Raw genomic sequence first — 17210 nt, forward strand, 5'->3', positions numbered from 1 at the left:
AGACTAATTCCAACACAATAGCCACTTCCCATCTGCCCTACCATCAGATCAGCTAGCCAGCCAGTCAGACTCTATTGCTCTGTTGCTATTTAGATTTCTCGGGGGAGGGGGGGGAGAGAGAGAGAGAGAGAGAGAGATGAGTGTACTCTGTTTGCAAACTGTAAGGAAGATATTTTTGTGAGTGGTTGGATTGAAGCTTTCTCCCCCAGTCATGATGGGAAGTGCCTACACTCTCCAGCCCGCTTCTACCCCCTATTAGGGGATGTGCCTCACAATACACAATTTAGAGTTCTCTGTAAAGCCCTACTTCCCTCATCTCTAAATCTCTAGGTCCTTGTTGTGGAGGAGGATGTTTTAATCACCTCCTCCAAACAGTTTGCATCATAGTTGCCTTGCACTTCCTTTAAGGTTGCAGTATCCATTGAACGAAGGCAGTGGCTCTTACAATGGTCCCAGACCAGCATTATCCTTGGGGGCGGGGAACCCCCAAGGATAATGGGAGAATGGGTTAAAAGGCCCATTCTCAGAACTCACCCCAGACCTACTGGATCAGAAATTCTAGGTGTGAAGCATAAAAAGTCTGTGTTTTAGCAAACCTTCCAGGGGATTCTGATGTATGCTGATGTTTGAGAGCCACTATTCTAAGGTATCTCCTAAAATTCCACTTTAATATCCTCTCACGTGTATACTTAGCTGAACTTGTTGACCCACTTAATCTGTTTCTTATAATAATGCACATGTTTACAGATTTAAGAAATAACTATGAAATGATAAATCATAATTACATTTTACTAAAACCAAAGCCTGCTGATTATCTGACACTCATCAGTCCTAAATTACTATGAGTTGAAGGTTGGCCAGTAAGGGCAGCTGGAGTAATGTGTTATTATATTCCCTCTCCCATTTCCCTAACTCCAGCTTGCTCACTAAACTATAAAATAAATTATTGTTTTGTAAACTACTGCATTAATTTTTTTTAGCTTTGCTCAGACTTCTTTGTGTTCTTTTTGTAGTAAAAGACACTGTCCCTTTATTTCACTTGCCTTTTATAGTAACCTCTTAGGTCCTTTGTTGCTATATAAATCAGGATTCCTCAACTTCAGTACTACTGATATTTTTGGCCAGATGATTCTTTATTGTGTGGAGCTGTCCTAGATGCCAGGAGCATACTCTAAATTGTGACAACTCTATAAAGTTCTCCAGACATTGATACATGTTTCCTGGGAGTGCAAATCAACTCTAGTAGGGAAGCACTGGTTTAAATGGATACCCATTAAGTTCCCAAGTATATTTAACATTTCTAGTAGGCTCCACACATTTTGAAGACCAAGAGGAACACTTTGTTTTGGCCAGGACTTATAATTACCATAGAGATAATTTTGAAATATTTTAAATAGTATTATCTTGTGACTTGTTATAAAAATGCATCTTTGGATTGCTGAGCAAATATTCTGATTCACATCATCAATTAAGCCCTTAGAATCATTTCGAGAATTTACTGTCTGAGAGCCCTCATTTATAAACACAACAAGCTCCAAGAAACACAATTACTATACATTTTCTCAAGGAAGGGAGTGGTGGTAGTATCGTAGACTGTTGATTTAAATTGTCTTCTTTTTTTTTCTTCTTTCATTAAGTGGTAATTCAACTCTTCATCTTTCGTGATTTTCTTTACTCACTTCAGGCAATTATTGCTGGCGATTATGATGTTAATGAGTTATGCAGAGCAGACTGAAAAAATGAAATATATTTTTAGGAAGTTAAGTTAATGGAAGCAACAACTTGAATGCATGCAAAAAGCAGGCATCTTTCTTATTGTGCCCTGATTGATTTCATAAGTCAGGTGTTCATATGAATAGATAACCTTTACTTAGCGCTGGGAGTATTTTGACAAGAAATTTACTCTGATGAGCCATAAAGGAAGTCTTTTGTGAGACTGCCTGTTCTGCATTGTGTCTGATATATTTTTTTTATATTGCTTGAGTTAATTTTAAGGCCTCCAAATCTAAGCAGATGATGCTGATCGACATGAAAACCAGAACTCTTTTCTTGCCTCCTTTGTAGTTGAATTCTAATGGTCTTGACATATTGTGGTATTGTTCACCAGGGTGACATAAAATACAATCAAACGCACACACAGATGACTATGGAAAAGCAAACCCAGATGACAACACATATCAATAGAATATTTTCTTTCACCCTTTTCTTTTTATTCTTGAGTGACACAGCAACTGAAATAACCTTCTTTTTTGAATGCCTTTGATTCAATCAATTGCATGTTTCCCCTCAGATGAGGCTGAAGTATTAGCACTTCACTGTCAAAACCACCTTTGTTTCTAAATTAATACCCAATATTTACATACCAGTAAGATAGATCTTAATATGCTGAGACTCTCATCTTTTTCAGCCTTCAGTTTTACAAACTACTTTTATTCCGGATAAACTTTCAAACTGAATTGCTATTGAAAATATGCATCAATGATCCTGGACTTTTTGGTTAAGATGGGAGATGGCAGCAGTGAGCTAATTATGGATGATGATGATGATGATGATGATTATTGAGATAAGAACATTAAAAAAATGTAAGTGTGGAGCCTGACGTGGGGCTCAATCTGAGAACCTGGGATCATGAACTAAGCTGAAGGCAGACACTTAACTGAGTCACCCAGGTGCCCATCTTTTTTATTATAACCATCATAGTGGTTGTAAAGTGGTATCTCGTTATTTTCAGATATAAGATTTGCAAAAGTTTTCTCCCATTCTGTTGTTTCTTTTTTTACTTTCTTGATGATGTACTTTGAAGCACAGACGTTTTTCATTTTGATGTTGTATATTTTATTAATTTTGTCTTTTTTGCTTGTTCTTTTGTGTTATATCTAAGAAACCATTGCTTAATTCAAGATCATGCCTATATTTTTATGCATAAAACATTTTAGAGTTTTATAGTTTTAGCTCTTGAGTTTAGATCTTTGATCCATTTTGAGTTAGGGTTTGAGTGTTGTGAAGTGGGGTCTAAGTATAGTTTTTGCATGTGTATATCCAGTTTTACCAACATTATTTGTTGAAAGACTATTTTTTCTCCATTGAATTTCCTGGCCATCTTAGTTGAAGATAAATGGTAAGATGCCTATTTTATTGTTATATATATATATATATATATTTTTTTTTTAATAATAATACCACACAGTTTTGATTACTGTAGCTGTGTAGTAAGGTTAAAGTTTGGAAGTGTGAGTTCTCCAAATTTGTTCTTTTGCAAGTTGCTTTGGCTATTTTAAGTCTTTAATTTCCACATGAATTTTAGGAACACCTTGTCAGTTTCTGCGAAGAAGTCAGCTGGCATTTTGATTTAATTATACCAAATCTATAGATCGATTTGGGGAGCATTGTCATCATAGCAACATAAGTCTTCTGATCCTTGTTTATGGAGTTTATTTCCATTTATTTAAATCTTTGATTTCCTTCAATAACGTTTTATAGTTTTCAGAGTATACTTACACTTCTCCTGCTAAATTTATTCCTAATTACTTTATTCTTTTTGGTGCTATTATAAATTTTTTCATTTATTTAAATTTTGCTCTCTCATTGCTACTATATAGAACAATAATTAATTTTTGTATATTTATCTTGTATGCTGCAATCTGTGGGACTCATTTATTAATCTTAAATTTTTTTTTAGTGAATTGCTTAAGATTTTCTTTGAATAAGAGCATGTCATCTGCAAACCAAAATAGTATTACTTCTTCCTTTCTAATCATGGGATATATTTTATCTCATTTTCTTGCCTAATTACCTTGGTTAGAACTCCTAGTACTGTGTTGAATACAAGTGCTAGATAAGACAGCCATTTCTGGTTCCTGATCTTAGGAAAGTATTCAGTATTTCAGGTTTAAGCATTCATTATGAAGTATGATGTTAAATGTGAGTGTTTCATAGATACTCTTTATCAAGTTGAGGAAATTCTCTTATACTTCTAGTTTGTTAAGTGTTTTTATCACAAAGAAGTGATGAATTTTATCAAATGGTTTTCCTGCATCTATTGAGATGATTATGTGATTTTGTTCTTTGTTTAGTTGATGTAGTATATTATATTAATTTATTTTTAATGTTAAAACAACCTTGCATTCCTGGGACAAATTCATTCAACTGTATCATCTGTTTTATATAAATTTTGGATTTGATCTCTTAGTATTTTGTTGAGAATTTTTGTGCCTATATTTACAAGAGATACTCTTCTTTAGTTTTCTTTTCTTGTGCAATCTTTGTTTTTAGAATCAGGGTAATACTGGTCTCATAGGATGAGTTCTCTCTTTTTAGTTTTTGGAAGAGCTTGTGAAGAGTTGGTATTAATTCTTCTTTAAGTGTTTGGTAGAATTCATCAGTGAAGGCATTTGGCTTTGGGTTTTTTTTTGTGGTAAGTTTTTTGATTACTTATCTTTTTGCTTGTTATAGTTCAAATCAGATTTTCTAGTTTTTAATTTGGTTTTGTTTGTGTCTCTCCAGGAATTTTTCCATTTAAGTTAAGGTACCTAATTTGTTGGCATATACTTGTTCAAATTATTTCTTCATCATTCTTTTTATTTCTGTAAAAGGATGGCTCCTTAGGTCTGAAAACAAGGGTGATCAACTTTGTCTCAGATTTGAGTAATAATTTAAAAGTCTGTAATGTTGCATTAAATGGATGGATTAGGTAAACTATTTAAGATTAGAGAACTAACTGGCTAACTCTGTTTCTAGGGAAGGCCTGGAGTACACTCCCATCATGAAGATGATAAGGAATGCACTGGGGAGAGGGACTGGTATCATTGAGAAGTTCAGTGGTGGCTGTTTTCTGTCACTGTGAAAGTGGGCTTGCTGCTTTCAATGGGAATAATAAGGAACCAGGACAGAGGGAACTAAACACCAGAAACAAGCTGGATGTGATTTCATGGAGGGCAGCAAAGCCAACATGGCCCAGAGGGCCTTGAACTGCTACAATTTGTGGCCGTGGCATATACAGCATGGTGGACCTGGAGGTGAGATAGATGGGTAGCCAGTAAGAGTATTGTCTGTCTAATGCAACCACAAAAGATCAAAAGTGGGTGAATAAGAAGACTAGTGAGAACCATTAAAATGGGCAATCACAATTTTTCACCTACCTTCCAGATGTGAGCCAGTTCTCAAAGCCATGAGACATTACTTCCCTTTATTTTTATTTTTTTTTCTTTTTTTTTTTTTCTTTTTCATTACTTCCCTTTAATGGAAGGACATTCCAAGTTCCTTTGAGGATATAGAGTAGTGATTTCTCCAGTCCTTCCCTAAAGGACCTTATGGTATTTGCCAGAGTAACTGGAAAGGAGAACATAGGTCTTTCAATGACTGTTATATACATAGTCTCAAATGATAGTGAAATCAAATTGCTCAAAAATGGCATCATACCACCTTTGATAGAGTGGGAGCATGCAGATAGAGTCCTGGTATATTAATTATGATCTTGGATGAACTGCAACAACAAGGACAGTATGTGGTTCCACTGAATCTACTGTGTAAGACTTTATTGGTCTTTGTAAAATTGCAACTGGATATCACCTTGAGGAAACACTAACTTAACAAAGTGAACTTCAACTGTTAGAGTTACAAGCCCTTGCAACTCTTCACCTGGAGCCACTTGGTCCACAGGCTAGAGGTGTTGGGGAATAACCACCTCTCCCCAGTAAATACTCCCCTATAAATACTCCAATTACCTTGCTGGGGTTAGTATCTGGGCATGTTGGGATAACTAAGACGCATTACACCATGTCTCTAAGCCTCAGTGGCCCACTGTCAGTTGCCTGTACAATGACACACCTTTTGTTTGCTGTCTTCTTTTCCTTGTCTCACTTCCCCACTTCTCTACATGTGTTTTCTTAGAGTCATTTCCCAAATAAACTACTCATCGCACATCCTTGTCCCAAGGTCTGCTTTAGAGAAACTCAAACTAAGATACTTCTACCTCCAATTCGGTGTCTCTGACTTCTCTCCTTGCTCTTTTATAGAAGTGAGCAAAATAGAAGTATTGAGAGAAAGAGCTGAAAAAAGTCAAGAAAGAATAACTGAAAATGGAAGGACAAGCAGGGGAAATAAAGAGTGTTCTCCAGTAGCATTGTGGGTTCACCTGCTCAGAAGGGAGGAATCTGAAAGAAGAACTGGCTCTTGACTATTATGCTCCATCACGCATTTACCCAACCCCTAAAGCAATCCACAAAGAAGATATGGTTACCTGAAATTGTTAGCAGAGTGCAAGATATGTGTGATGGCTAATTTTATGTGTTGACTGGACTGGGTCACGGGTTAGCCATTATTCTGGGTGCTTCTGGATGAGATTAGCATTTGAATCAGTAGAGTGAGTAAAGCAGATGGCACTCCCAAATGTGAGTATCATCTAATCCACTGAGGAACTGATGAGAACAAAAAGGCAGAGGAGGGGAGAATTCGCACTCTCTGTCTTACTGTTGGAGCTGGAACATTGATCTTTTCCTGCATATGAACTAGGATTTACACTATCAGCTCTCCTGGGTCTCCAGGTTATAGATGGCAGACTGCAGGACTTCTCATCCTCCATAACCAAGTGAACCGATTTCTTACAATAAATCTTTACTGGTTCTGCTTCTGTGGAGAACCCTGTCTAATATTGCATGTCATTTGAGAGACAGGGTCAGCTGCAAATAACAGAAAACATGATCACAGTCACTTAAGCATATAAAGTTTACTTTGATCAAATAATGAAAAGTACAGAGGTAATGAGGCCAAGTGTCTTCCAGCTGCTTAGCAATAATGGCAAGAACTCAGATATTTTCTATTTTTGTATTCCAGCATCCACTTGTACTCATGTTTGCCACCTCCTGGTTGCAGTATAGCTGCCACACCTTCATCTCACTTTTGTTGCAGGAAGAAAGAAGGCCAAACATGAAGGAATGTACTTCTACTGAGAAATCTAAGCTTTCCCAGAAAACCTCAACCATTTCTATTGGCCAGAATTATGTCCCATGGCCATCTCTAACTACAACAGACTATTTTTAGCTGGGTAGATTGCCACCCTGAACAAGGAAGACAGGATTGAGGAATTAATATTAGGTCACATTTATCACCAGGTTCCACATAAGGTGAGCACAAGTAAAACTCAAATTATCTCACAGCAGGGTTAGTACATTCCTCTAAGGTCATTTTGTAAAATCAATTTCTGAAGAATGGACCCTAGAGATAGGTATGTGACTATTCTAGTGGCTTCATGCAATTAAAAGCCCACCTACATTGTGTGTGTGTGTGTAGTGGGGGGTGGAGGAGAAATGCCATCTAAATCTAAAAATAAGATGGATTAGAAAGCTAGGATAATATGATAAAGAAGAGAGGGAGCCAGAAACAGAGAGACCAGCAAAATTTATAGAGCTCACTCAACAACCCAGGTAATGGAACAGTAAATACTTTTCACCCAATTGCATAGCTGGCTAAACTGCACTTGATTTTAGCCAAAAGGTTGAGAAGGGATAGCTGGCTAGCCTTAATCACAGCAACCGGAAGAGTTTTCAGGTGGGCCTTCTGAAAATTATTTCCCATCTGTAGTCTAAGTAGGAGGCTGAATGACTTCATAGACTGAAAAATGAAATTCTTGATGTAAGGACTTCTATCTTGGCTGCAGAAGACTGCAGTAGTTACTGCATTCGATTTGTGCACATTTTGTGTCTGAGTGTGCATGTCAGGGTGAACATGCACCCTGGAAAATGCCATTTATGTAGGGAAATATGAATAAATGGCATCTTCCAGGCTAGTTATTCCAGAGTTGACCTCACGCGAATTTTTTATTTCTAAGGGATTTCTTGGAGGAGCACTGAGAGACCAATCCCTTGTGTTCACCTGTACAATTCACTTGTTTTAAGTAATGAAATCCCCAGGAAGATATAACATCATTATGCTTCTGTTCTTTTCTTACTTTCTGAAATACGTGCAGTGACACTTTTGATCTCTCCAGAGACACCAAAAAATGCTTATGGACACAAAGATGATTCCTCCAAGATTCAAAATTTGTATTTTCTCTTTATGTGTCTGTATCTCTTACTACATGTACAGTGCACACATGACAGCGTGGAAAATATAAACACACCTTTTTTTCATTTAGAATTAAAAGTCTTCTGGAAATTCACTGGAATGGCAATAAGAAATGCATGCTCATGCATTATTAATCTATGCTATAAAAATGGAATTTACAGTAACATGATGTTTATTGCTTTTGCTCCTGAGATGCAGAGACATGCGCCTTTTTTTGCCAGGCACTTTAAAGCAGAGCTGTTTCACTTCATGCTGATGGCACTGCAGCATCAAACAAGCACCAATGACATTGCTCAGGGTCTTCCAAACGAATTTCTAGATTTCATTATCAAAAAAATGGTCTGCCCATTTGTACTGCCAGTCTTAGTCCAAACTGACAGCATGAGCTGGAGTGATTCCAAATCTGTTTTTGTAGGGATATCTCACAAATTACAATGGGAGCCATAGAAGTATATTACAGAGTTCCATTACATTACCTCACTGTCTTTCCAAAAAAAAAAAAAAAAAAAATCCTGGGAAGAGGCTTTGTTATTTTTGTTTCACTATGTTTGTTTTACAAGAGTCTAGCAGATTTGTATTTAAAACTTCCTGCTGGAAAGGATGAACATGGTTGCACCAAGTTTTCTGGAACACTGGGCATTGAGACAAAAAAACCCAGGTTTCCAGGTGTATTCCCTGTGCTAATGGTGATCTCATAGACTGATTCAGATTTCTATAGTTATGAATATAGTTTGCATACCCACCTCCCTATCATGTATTCAAGATTGCTGTAGGTGTGGTGTAGGTTCATTGATTTGGGCTAGGTATTTCAACGTTGACTTCTTACAGACTTACCTTCTAATCAAACATGTTTTTTCCTAGGAGTCCCATAAAGTAGGGCTTTATATTAGATGAACCGTATGAAACTGTCATTTTTTGATGTCAAAGATGGTTGAATATGAACAATTTCATTTGGCTCAGTCTTGTCCTTGGTCCCAACTAGAAAAATAACTCTGAATAAAACATGGCTACTTCCTTTTCTTCAGTTTACTCCAGAATCCTGTCCTTTGAATGGTCCCCAAGAGAGCACTATAACTCATTTCCTGACTATAGTTGCAGGAGACACAGTACTGCACAGAGAGTTGGGCAATCATGGCTCAAACTGTGGATCTTCTATTTCCATAGCTTTAAGGTACTTATTCATCATGGCTCCCTTGTTATTCGTAGTGGTTGTCATAGATTTCCATGATGTTTTAAAATATATTTTCAAACACTCTAGGAAAAGATGAGCATATGTTCATCTCACAGATGAAGATGGTGGGGCCAAATGTGACTTTGCTATTGTTATTATGTAGGCAGTGATGATGTCACAGTCTCCTGTCCACCTCTGGTGGACCTCTTACCTCCTCACAGCAGTAGGGCTTTTGATCCTATAATTGCTCACTATCAACAATGCTTTAGTCTCCATATTGACAATTATTTAACTTCATTTCTAATCTTTAAAATGGGGATAATAATAGTATCTTCTTCATAGGATTGTTTTGAGAATTAAACTAGTTAATCTTAATATGTGAAGTATTTTGAATAGTTCTTGTATTGGAAAAGTGCTATGTGTGTTAACTCTTATCGTTAGACTTTTTATTCAAAAGCTTCTTGCTCTAGGAAGCTGAAACTTGATGGAAAACTTACACTTGAATTTTATTACAGTGAGCTTTCATATTCATGAAGTCAACAATGTGAAAGCACAACCAAAGATTGATTATAAGTAGATGTATTGCATTCTGCTCTAATAGAGGTCTTATGTTTCACTATTCAGGGAGCTCATCCATATTCCTCTCGGTTTATAGTCTTATGTTGGGCTGAGGAATAATTTTAGAGAGTCATAAAAAGCCAAGGTGTTTGTCATAGCACCTGGAAGCAAGCATACTGTGGGCAGGTGCTGAGAAACCATTCTCCATCCCTCATGCCAAAACACCTCAGCCCTTTCCCTGCCATGGCCCTGGTCTTGGACATCACTGAGGCAGCCCCTGCCAACCCAGCAGGCTGTTTGATGGCTTGGTGTTCTAGGAACTGAGATTGTGAGATGAATGCTCTGGCTGCAACTCACAACTGGCACTTTCCACGAGGCCTGTGGGATTGGAGCTGTTGATCTCAAGGCTCATTGCACAATGTCCAGGTATAAAATGCTCAGAATGCTCCATGGGAGCAAATTGGCTGCTTCTGGATAATTACCAATACACTCCCTCTTCCAAAGACCAAAACCAATACATGAGTAAGACTGTATTATCAGCCCTAATGACTAATAGATTAAGTCATCCTTTTTTATAGCAAATAATGCATATAGCAGTCACTACTGCTGCTCTGTATATGCCTTACCAAAAACTCATTATAGTTTGCTTCTGAGTTATTAAAAATGTCTGGATCTAACTTTTGGAGCTGAGAGAGATCAGGTCCTCACTTACTGGGGCCTTAGGAAACGAGGTCGTCAAGCAGATGCTGAATGGATTGTGAAATGTGGAACCCAGGCAGAAAATAGCCTGGTTCATCTATGTCCTATACAACTGTTTATAGATATGCTGTTTATAGACAGGTCTTCATGGGAATAGGGATCCTCACTGGAGAAGAGAGGAAATTTGGAGATAAAACAAATGAAAGTGGATTATATTTATGCTGGGATGGCCTATGTGGAGAGAGAAAGGACAGAGGCTGATGGAATTTGAGAAGATGATGATAAGGAGACAGGCTCAAAGAGTGTAAGCACACACAATCCTATATACTGTGTATATATCCACAGTAGCTAGGAAAGTAGCATGTTCTGTTCATAAGGCAATGGATCAGTGTATATTCTTGGTTGTAAATGTAATAGTTCCTGATCAGGTCAGACAAAATTTTAAACTTAAAAGTTGCATAAGAAAATCTTTCAGAAAGAATATTAATTGGTTCAATTTTAAAAAAGATTTATTTATTCATGAGAGAGAGAGAGAGAGAGAGAGAGAGAGAGAGAGAAACCGACATAGGCAGAGAGAGAAGCAGGCTCCATGCAGGGAGCCCAATATGGGACTCGATCCTGGGACTCCAGGATCACGCCCTGAGCTGAAGGCAGATGCTCAACCACTGAGCCACCCAGGGGTCCCTTAATTGGTATATTTTTAATAAATAACATTTCATCCAAATTTCTTTTAATTAATTAAAATTGGAGATCAAAAAATTAGTAAAAAAGGAAAGAATATACATACAATGGGAAAAAGAAATTCTGTTCAATAAATGGTGTTGGGGGATGTCTAGGTAGCTCAGTCAGTTAAGCATCTGTCTTCTATTCAAGTCATGATCCTGGGATCTGGGATCGAGCCCAACATTGGGATCCTTGCTTAGTGGTGAGTCTGCTTCTCTCTCTCCTCTGTCCCTCTCCATGCCCATGCTCTCTCCTTTGCTCTTCCTCTCTCAAATAAATAATAAAATCTTTAAAAAGCAAAAAACAAAAACAAGTGATGTTGAGAAAACTACATGCAAAAGAATGAAACTGGAGCACTTTCTTATACTATATACAAAAACAAATTCAAAATGGGTTAAAGACCTAAATATGAGAGCTGAGACCATAAAAATACTAGAAGAGGCACAGGCAGTAATTTCTCTGACATTGACTATAGCAATATTTTTCTAGATATGTCTCCTGAGGCAAGGGAAATAAAAACAAAAATAAACTATTAGGACTACTTCAGAATAAAAAGCTTCTGCACAGTGAAGGAAACAATCAATAAAACTAACAGGCAACCTACTGAATGGAAGACGATATTTGCAAATGACATATCTGATAAAGTTAGTATCCAAAATAGATAAAGAACTTAAGTCAACACCCACAAACAAATAATTCAATGAAAAACTGGGCAGAAGACATTAATAGACATTCCTCCAAAGAAGACATCCAGATGGCCGACAGACACACTAAAAGATGCTCAATATTACTCATCATGAGGGAAATGCAAATCAAAACTACAATGAGATATCACCTAACATCTGTCAGAATGGCTAAAATCAAAAACACAAGAAATCACAAGTGTTGACGAGGATGTGGAGAAAAAGGAGCCCTCTTGCACTGTTGGTAGGAATGCAAACTGGTGGAGCCATTGTGGAAAGCAGTATGGAGTTTCTTCAAAAAATTAAGAATAGAACTCTTCTATAGCACAGTAATTGCACTACTAGGTATTTACCCAAAAAATACAAAAACAGTAATTCAAAAGGATACATGCACCCCTGTGTTTATAGCAACATTATTTACAATAACTCTATTGTGGAAGCAGCCCAGGTGTCCACCAACAGATAAATAAAGAAGATGTGGTACATATATACAATGGGATATTATTCAGTCATAAAAAGGAGTGAAATCTTGTCATTTACAATGGCATGGACGAAGCTAGAGAGAATAACACTAAGCAAAGAAAGTCATTCAGAGAACTGAAATATACCAGATGATTTCCCTCATATGTGGAATTTAAGAAACAAAACAAATAATCAAAGGAAAGAAAAAGAGAGAAACCAAGAAATAGACACTTAACTGTAAAGAACAAACTGATGGTTACCAGATGGGAGGTATAGGAGGATGGGTGAAATGGGTGATAGGGATGAGTGCACTTGTGATGATGTTGTACACTTGGAACAGATATAATACTGTATGTTTTGAAATTAGTGAAAAGAAAGGTAATAATGTTGAAATCAATCTAAGTGTGAAATATATCCTCTGCTGAACAAATATCAGTAAATTTGCTTTTTTTTTTTTTTTTTTCCATGCAAGAAGCAAGATTTGCCCATGATTAAGATTCCTCTTGATGCCTAATAAAAGGTTACTAGATTCCTTAGCTTGGAAAACTCAGTGTTGAACAACCATTTCTTTTGCAGAATTTCTCAGAGTCTAAACAGATTTTTCTAGTAGTGCCTATAGAATATGCTCCCCAAACTTATTTGATAATAGAATCCCTTATAAGACCCATCTGTAGGAATTAATATTCTCCCAACATGCATGAGAAATGTTATCCAAAAGGTCTCTGCAATTCTCTTTCATGAGCCTCAGAATATCTTTAATAGACCTTATTAGATATTATTCGTTCTGAAGCACTTTCCACATACTATTTTTAATTCTCAAACTATCATGTATGTAAGCATTATTATTCATACTACAATTAAAGAAGGAGATTCAGAGAGGTTAATGGATCTTCCCAAAGCTGCAAAGCTAGTAAATAATGGAGCTGTGTTTTAAACTGATAACTGGTCAATCTATAGCTTTTTTGTTTCCTGTGTAAATATGATTAAATGTCAGAGTTCCTCACTCTGTGTTTGCTAAAGAAGGTGGTACTCTTCTATCCCTTAGAATTAATTATAATAAGGAATACTCTTTTGATAAACTTGATGTTTGATTTAAATGGCTATTGTAGAAGGTGAACTGATTAGGAAAACAAAGGAATGAAATCATTCCGTATGAAGCAGGACATAACCAAATTTGTTGCTGAGTAAGACTTGAAAATTATTTTCAAGGCTGCATTAATGCATCATCTACTGGCTTTCCCCTGGCTCATGCTGTTACTTTGCCAGATTCAGATTTGATTTAATAAGCAACAGCTTAAGAAAAATCATTTATGGAATACCCTTGCAATGCTTAAAAACATGTTCAACTTGAAAGCATCTTGGAGACTTTATTGAACCAGAAGGGTGGTATCCTGCACAGCTCTTATTTTGCTTTGAAATAAAAGCCTCTACTGGTCTTGTCCTTGTACTCTTATTTGTGAAGCCCAGTTTAGAAGTTTAAATGTTTTCCTGTAGGAACAATTCTTGCTATTTTACCTTTACTTCTTCTACGTTAAATGCTTGAGGAGCACAACGGACAAATTCAATGGCCTCTCCCTCCCAGCCATACCTTTCTTTGTAACAAAGGTCTTTGTATTCCAAATGGATTATTTCTAAAGAGACCTGTTCAAGGAATAAGCTTACTTTCTTAATTCTAGCACTATCCAGTTGAAAACAAAAAAATCCAAATTCTCCTTTCAACTGCACTGTGAAATTGTTTTCAGTTTATTTCATGAATTCAGAGTGTTTGATTATAATAAACGGTTGAATTTTTTTTCTTATGTGACACTATCTTCTGACCTAAACTTCAATTCCTTTTCTTGACTCTATTTTTATTATAAATGTGGAATCCTGAAGCTGTTAGATTGTGTCTCTTGAAGCCACTTTCCTGTTTCTCACATAGCTTAGAGCCTGGGAGCACAGGTTTGTCATAGATCTCGGGGTATTCAACCAAAGTGCCTTTCTTTGAAGATTCTTTCACATTTACTACAATGGCTCTTTAAATGGAGCAATCTTCTGATAGAGGAGGTAGAAGAAGTTAGGGGAAAAAAGGCCATAGTGACCTGGGGATATGAGTAGGGTTGTCAGATAAAATGCAGAAGACTGTTGACTTTGAAATTCAGATCAATGAAATAGTAGAAATATGTCCCAAATACTGCACAGGACATACTTATACTGAATAATTCTGCATTATTATCAGATATTTAAAGTTAATGTGGCTGTCTGTAGTTTTATTTGCTAAATCAACAGCCCTAGAAATTGGAGAAGTGTAAATACAGAGGGCAAGACGTGAGAGACTGCAACATAGAGCTGAATCTACCTTTACAGCATGGAAACAGAGGAACTGAGGCAGGAGGATGACAACATGCAGGCATAAAAAGGGAAAAAGAAAATACGCTTCTTAATTTCAGGAGTTACCCTTCCTGGGAATATTTAAGAAATAAAATGAAAATAACCTAATCATTTTTGTAAACAAATACAATTAGATAAAACTTCAGATGTTAATGTTTTCTCACTTTGTCATCTAGAACATCAAATCTGAGCCTTTGCAAATTCTGAATTCAAGCTTGTTAATTTTTATAAGTTATTCCTTTTTTTACATGAAATAATGACAGCAGAATTGTGTTTTCTACAGTTTATTTTTTTATTTTTATTTTTTATTCTTTTAAAGATTTTATTTATTTATTCATGAGAGACAGACAGAGAGAGAGAGAGAGAGAGAGATTGAGGCAGAGGGAGAAGCAGGCTCCATGCAGGAAGCCTGACATGGGACTCAGTCCCAGGTGTCCAGGATCAGGCCCTAGGCTGAAGGCGGCGCTAAACCACTGAGCTACCTGGGCTGCCCCCAGTTTAGTTTTTTAAAAATAAAATTGCATTCCCTTGGAAAATAAGTTGGGTTCCAGGATATGTTATCAAGATGGTAACGTTTGCCCACTGTTTTCTTCTCATCTGTGTTCTGAGCATGTAACTGATTCTTCTGCAAATGGACCTCTGAGCTATTTTGACCCAGTGGAAACCTTCAGTTCCACAAAACTAGTCTCCCTGACTAGGAAAAACCTAAAAAAATAATGCTAAAATTGCTTCTGAGGGAACTGGAGAGTGAAGTGAGTAAATATGACTATTAAAGCAGTCAGTGTGAAGGAAGGAAAAAGCTCCTAGAATGGGGGAAAAAAAAAAAGAGGTTGAAACAGAATGGGAAGGTGGGGATAGCAATTCCTGGTGAGGGTCTGTACTTGTGGACTGATGAAGGGATGCATTCTTGGAGGTATGGCTGTGGAGGTGCATCTCTGTAGTGGACACAGAGATCCCCAGCCTTCTAAACTACATCAGATTGCTGGAGCATATAAAGAGTACAGTCAGCCCTGAAGGAGCCCAGAGAGCTAGGCCCATAATGCCTCAGTGGCAATCATAATCAACTGATGACCAAGAGACTGCCTCATTTCTAGAAATTACTAGAGACTCAGAACTTTTGCATAACACTGGCAGGAGTGGGAGAGGGAGAGGTCATCACATCAACTGTGATTAAATTTCCCAGCAGCAGAGCAGGAGGATGCAGAATTAAACTGATTCAGGGAAAATAAAGTGAAATTTACTGCGTGCCCATAGCCTCAGATTCATTCCTACCCCACACATTTGCTTCATCTGAATTCCACGCTTATCAATAACTAGGAAGAATCCTTTTAGTTTTTTTCTCATAATTATGCCTAAGGTATCATGATGTGGAATACCAATTTCATCAATTTGTTCCCAAGGTATTGTGGGTTCCAGAGAAATTCCCAAATTGCTTGATTTTGATTCAACTAAGACAGACTCTAATTGTGTCGCCTCTAAGATTTGGAAATAATTGAATCTCTGTTTCTGTCTTTTGATCCAAGTCCTAGCAAGTAGTTCTCAGTATAATAATATTTTCCTAGTATTACTTCAGCAGTCAAACAAGACTATAATCCAAAAAGCCCCCTGTATTCACAGAGACAATGCTCTTATGATGAAACCACAGAAAGAAGTTGTAATTAATGCAAGAAATAATGCGAACAATCTATTAACATAATCTGAATGAAATCCTTGCACTGTTAAATGCAGACACTAAGTGCTCATATAATACTTTATTAATTAACAAAGTATTTATCCACAGGGAAATGAGGATAAGAGACCATATACTTTGTCAGACTACAGGAAAATGTATTAGTGCTTCATAAGAAATGCATACAATTCAAACAATAGCATGATTATCTTTTTAAAGCAATTACATTTAATCTCAGAAGAAAGAATAAATACATTAATTCTTCTATGTTCCCTGATAAGCCACCAAGATACATAAGTGATCATTTTCTTTTCCTACAGCTCTGGAGGCTGGTGGCAATCCAGTGTGTGCTGCTCAGACAACTTATGCAGTGAAATATCACTTAGCACATGAAAACACATTATGAGATTAACTGACTTTTGGCTGAATAGAATTCTCTTCCCTGGGAAGCCACGGTTTGTACTTGACTTTGCACATTCCTTTCAGCTTTGGAGACTTGGATGATGAGAAGGTGTATCTCCCATACATAATAAAAGAGTTCAGTACTGAATTCCAAGTCTTTTTTCTTATCCTGGTATGCTGCGCTGAACCAAGTATCATCACTGAGAATGTTTTTTACCTTGAAAACTCCAGATGCAATGAAATCAAAGGATTTCCATGATTTCTTTCCCTTGGTTCCATTCAGGCTCTTCTTGACCCTCCAGAACTGGAAGCCAATAACAGAAATTATAACCCTCATCTGCATTTAGCTGATTGTGACAACCATACAATGATCTACCCACGTGCCATGTAGCCACCAACTAATGTGAGAGAC

General features: G+C 37.0%; 1 long non-coding RNA gene across 4 annotated transcripts in view; it reads left to right on the forward strand.

Moving 5' to 3' along the window:
• The window catches only part of LOC111091981, a 94586-nt gene extending 77658 nt beyond the window's left edge, over nt 1-16928 (forward strand). For 2 of the 4 annotated variants that reach the window (XR_005376718.1, XR_005376715.1), the window contains 2 exons: nt 4738-5015; nt 16717-16928. This is a non-coding gene — a long non-coding RNA (uncharacterized LOC111091981). The remainder of the gene's footprint in view (nt 1-4737; nt 5016-16716) is intronic. The other 2 variants (XR_005376716.1, XR_005376717.1) reach the window with 1 other exon arrangement.
• Nucleotides 16929-17210: the final 282 nt, after the last annotated feature.

This window comes from Canis lupus, chromosome 23, assembly GCF_011100685.1.
Source record: "Canis lupus familiaris isolate Mischka breed German Shepherd chromosome 23, alternate assembly UU_Cfam_GSD_1.0, whole genome shotgun sequence".
Taxonomy (NCBI): Eukaryota; Metazoa; Chordata; class Mammalia; order Carnivora; family Canidae; genus Canis; species Canis lupus.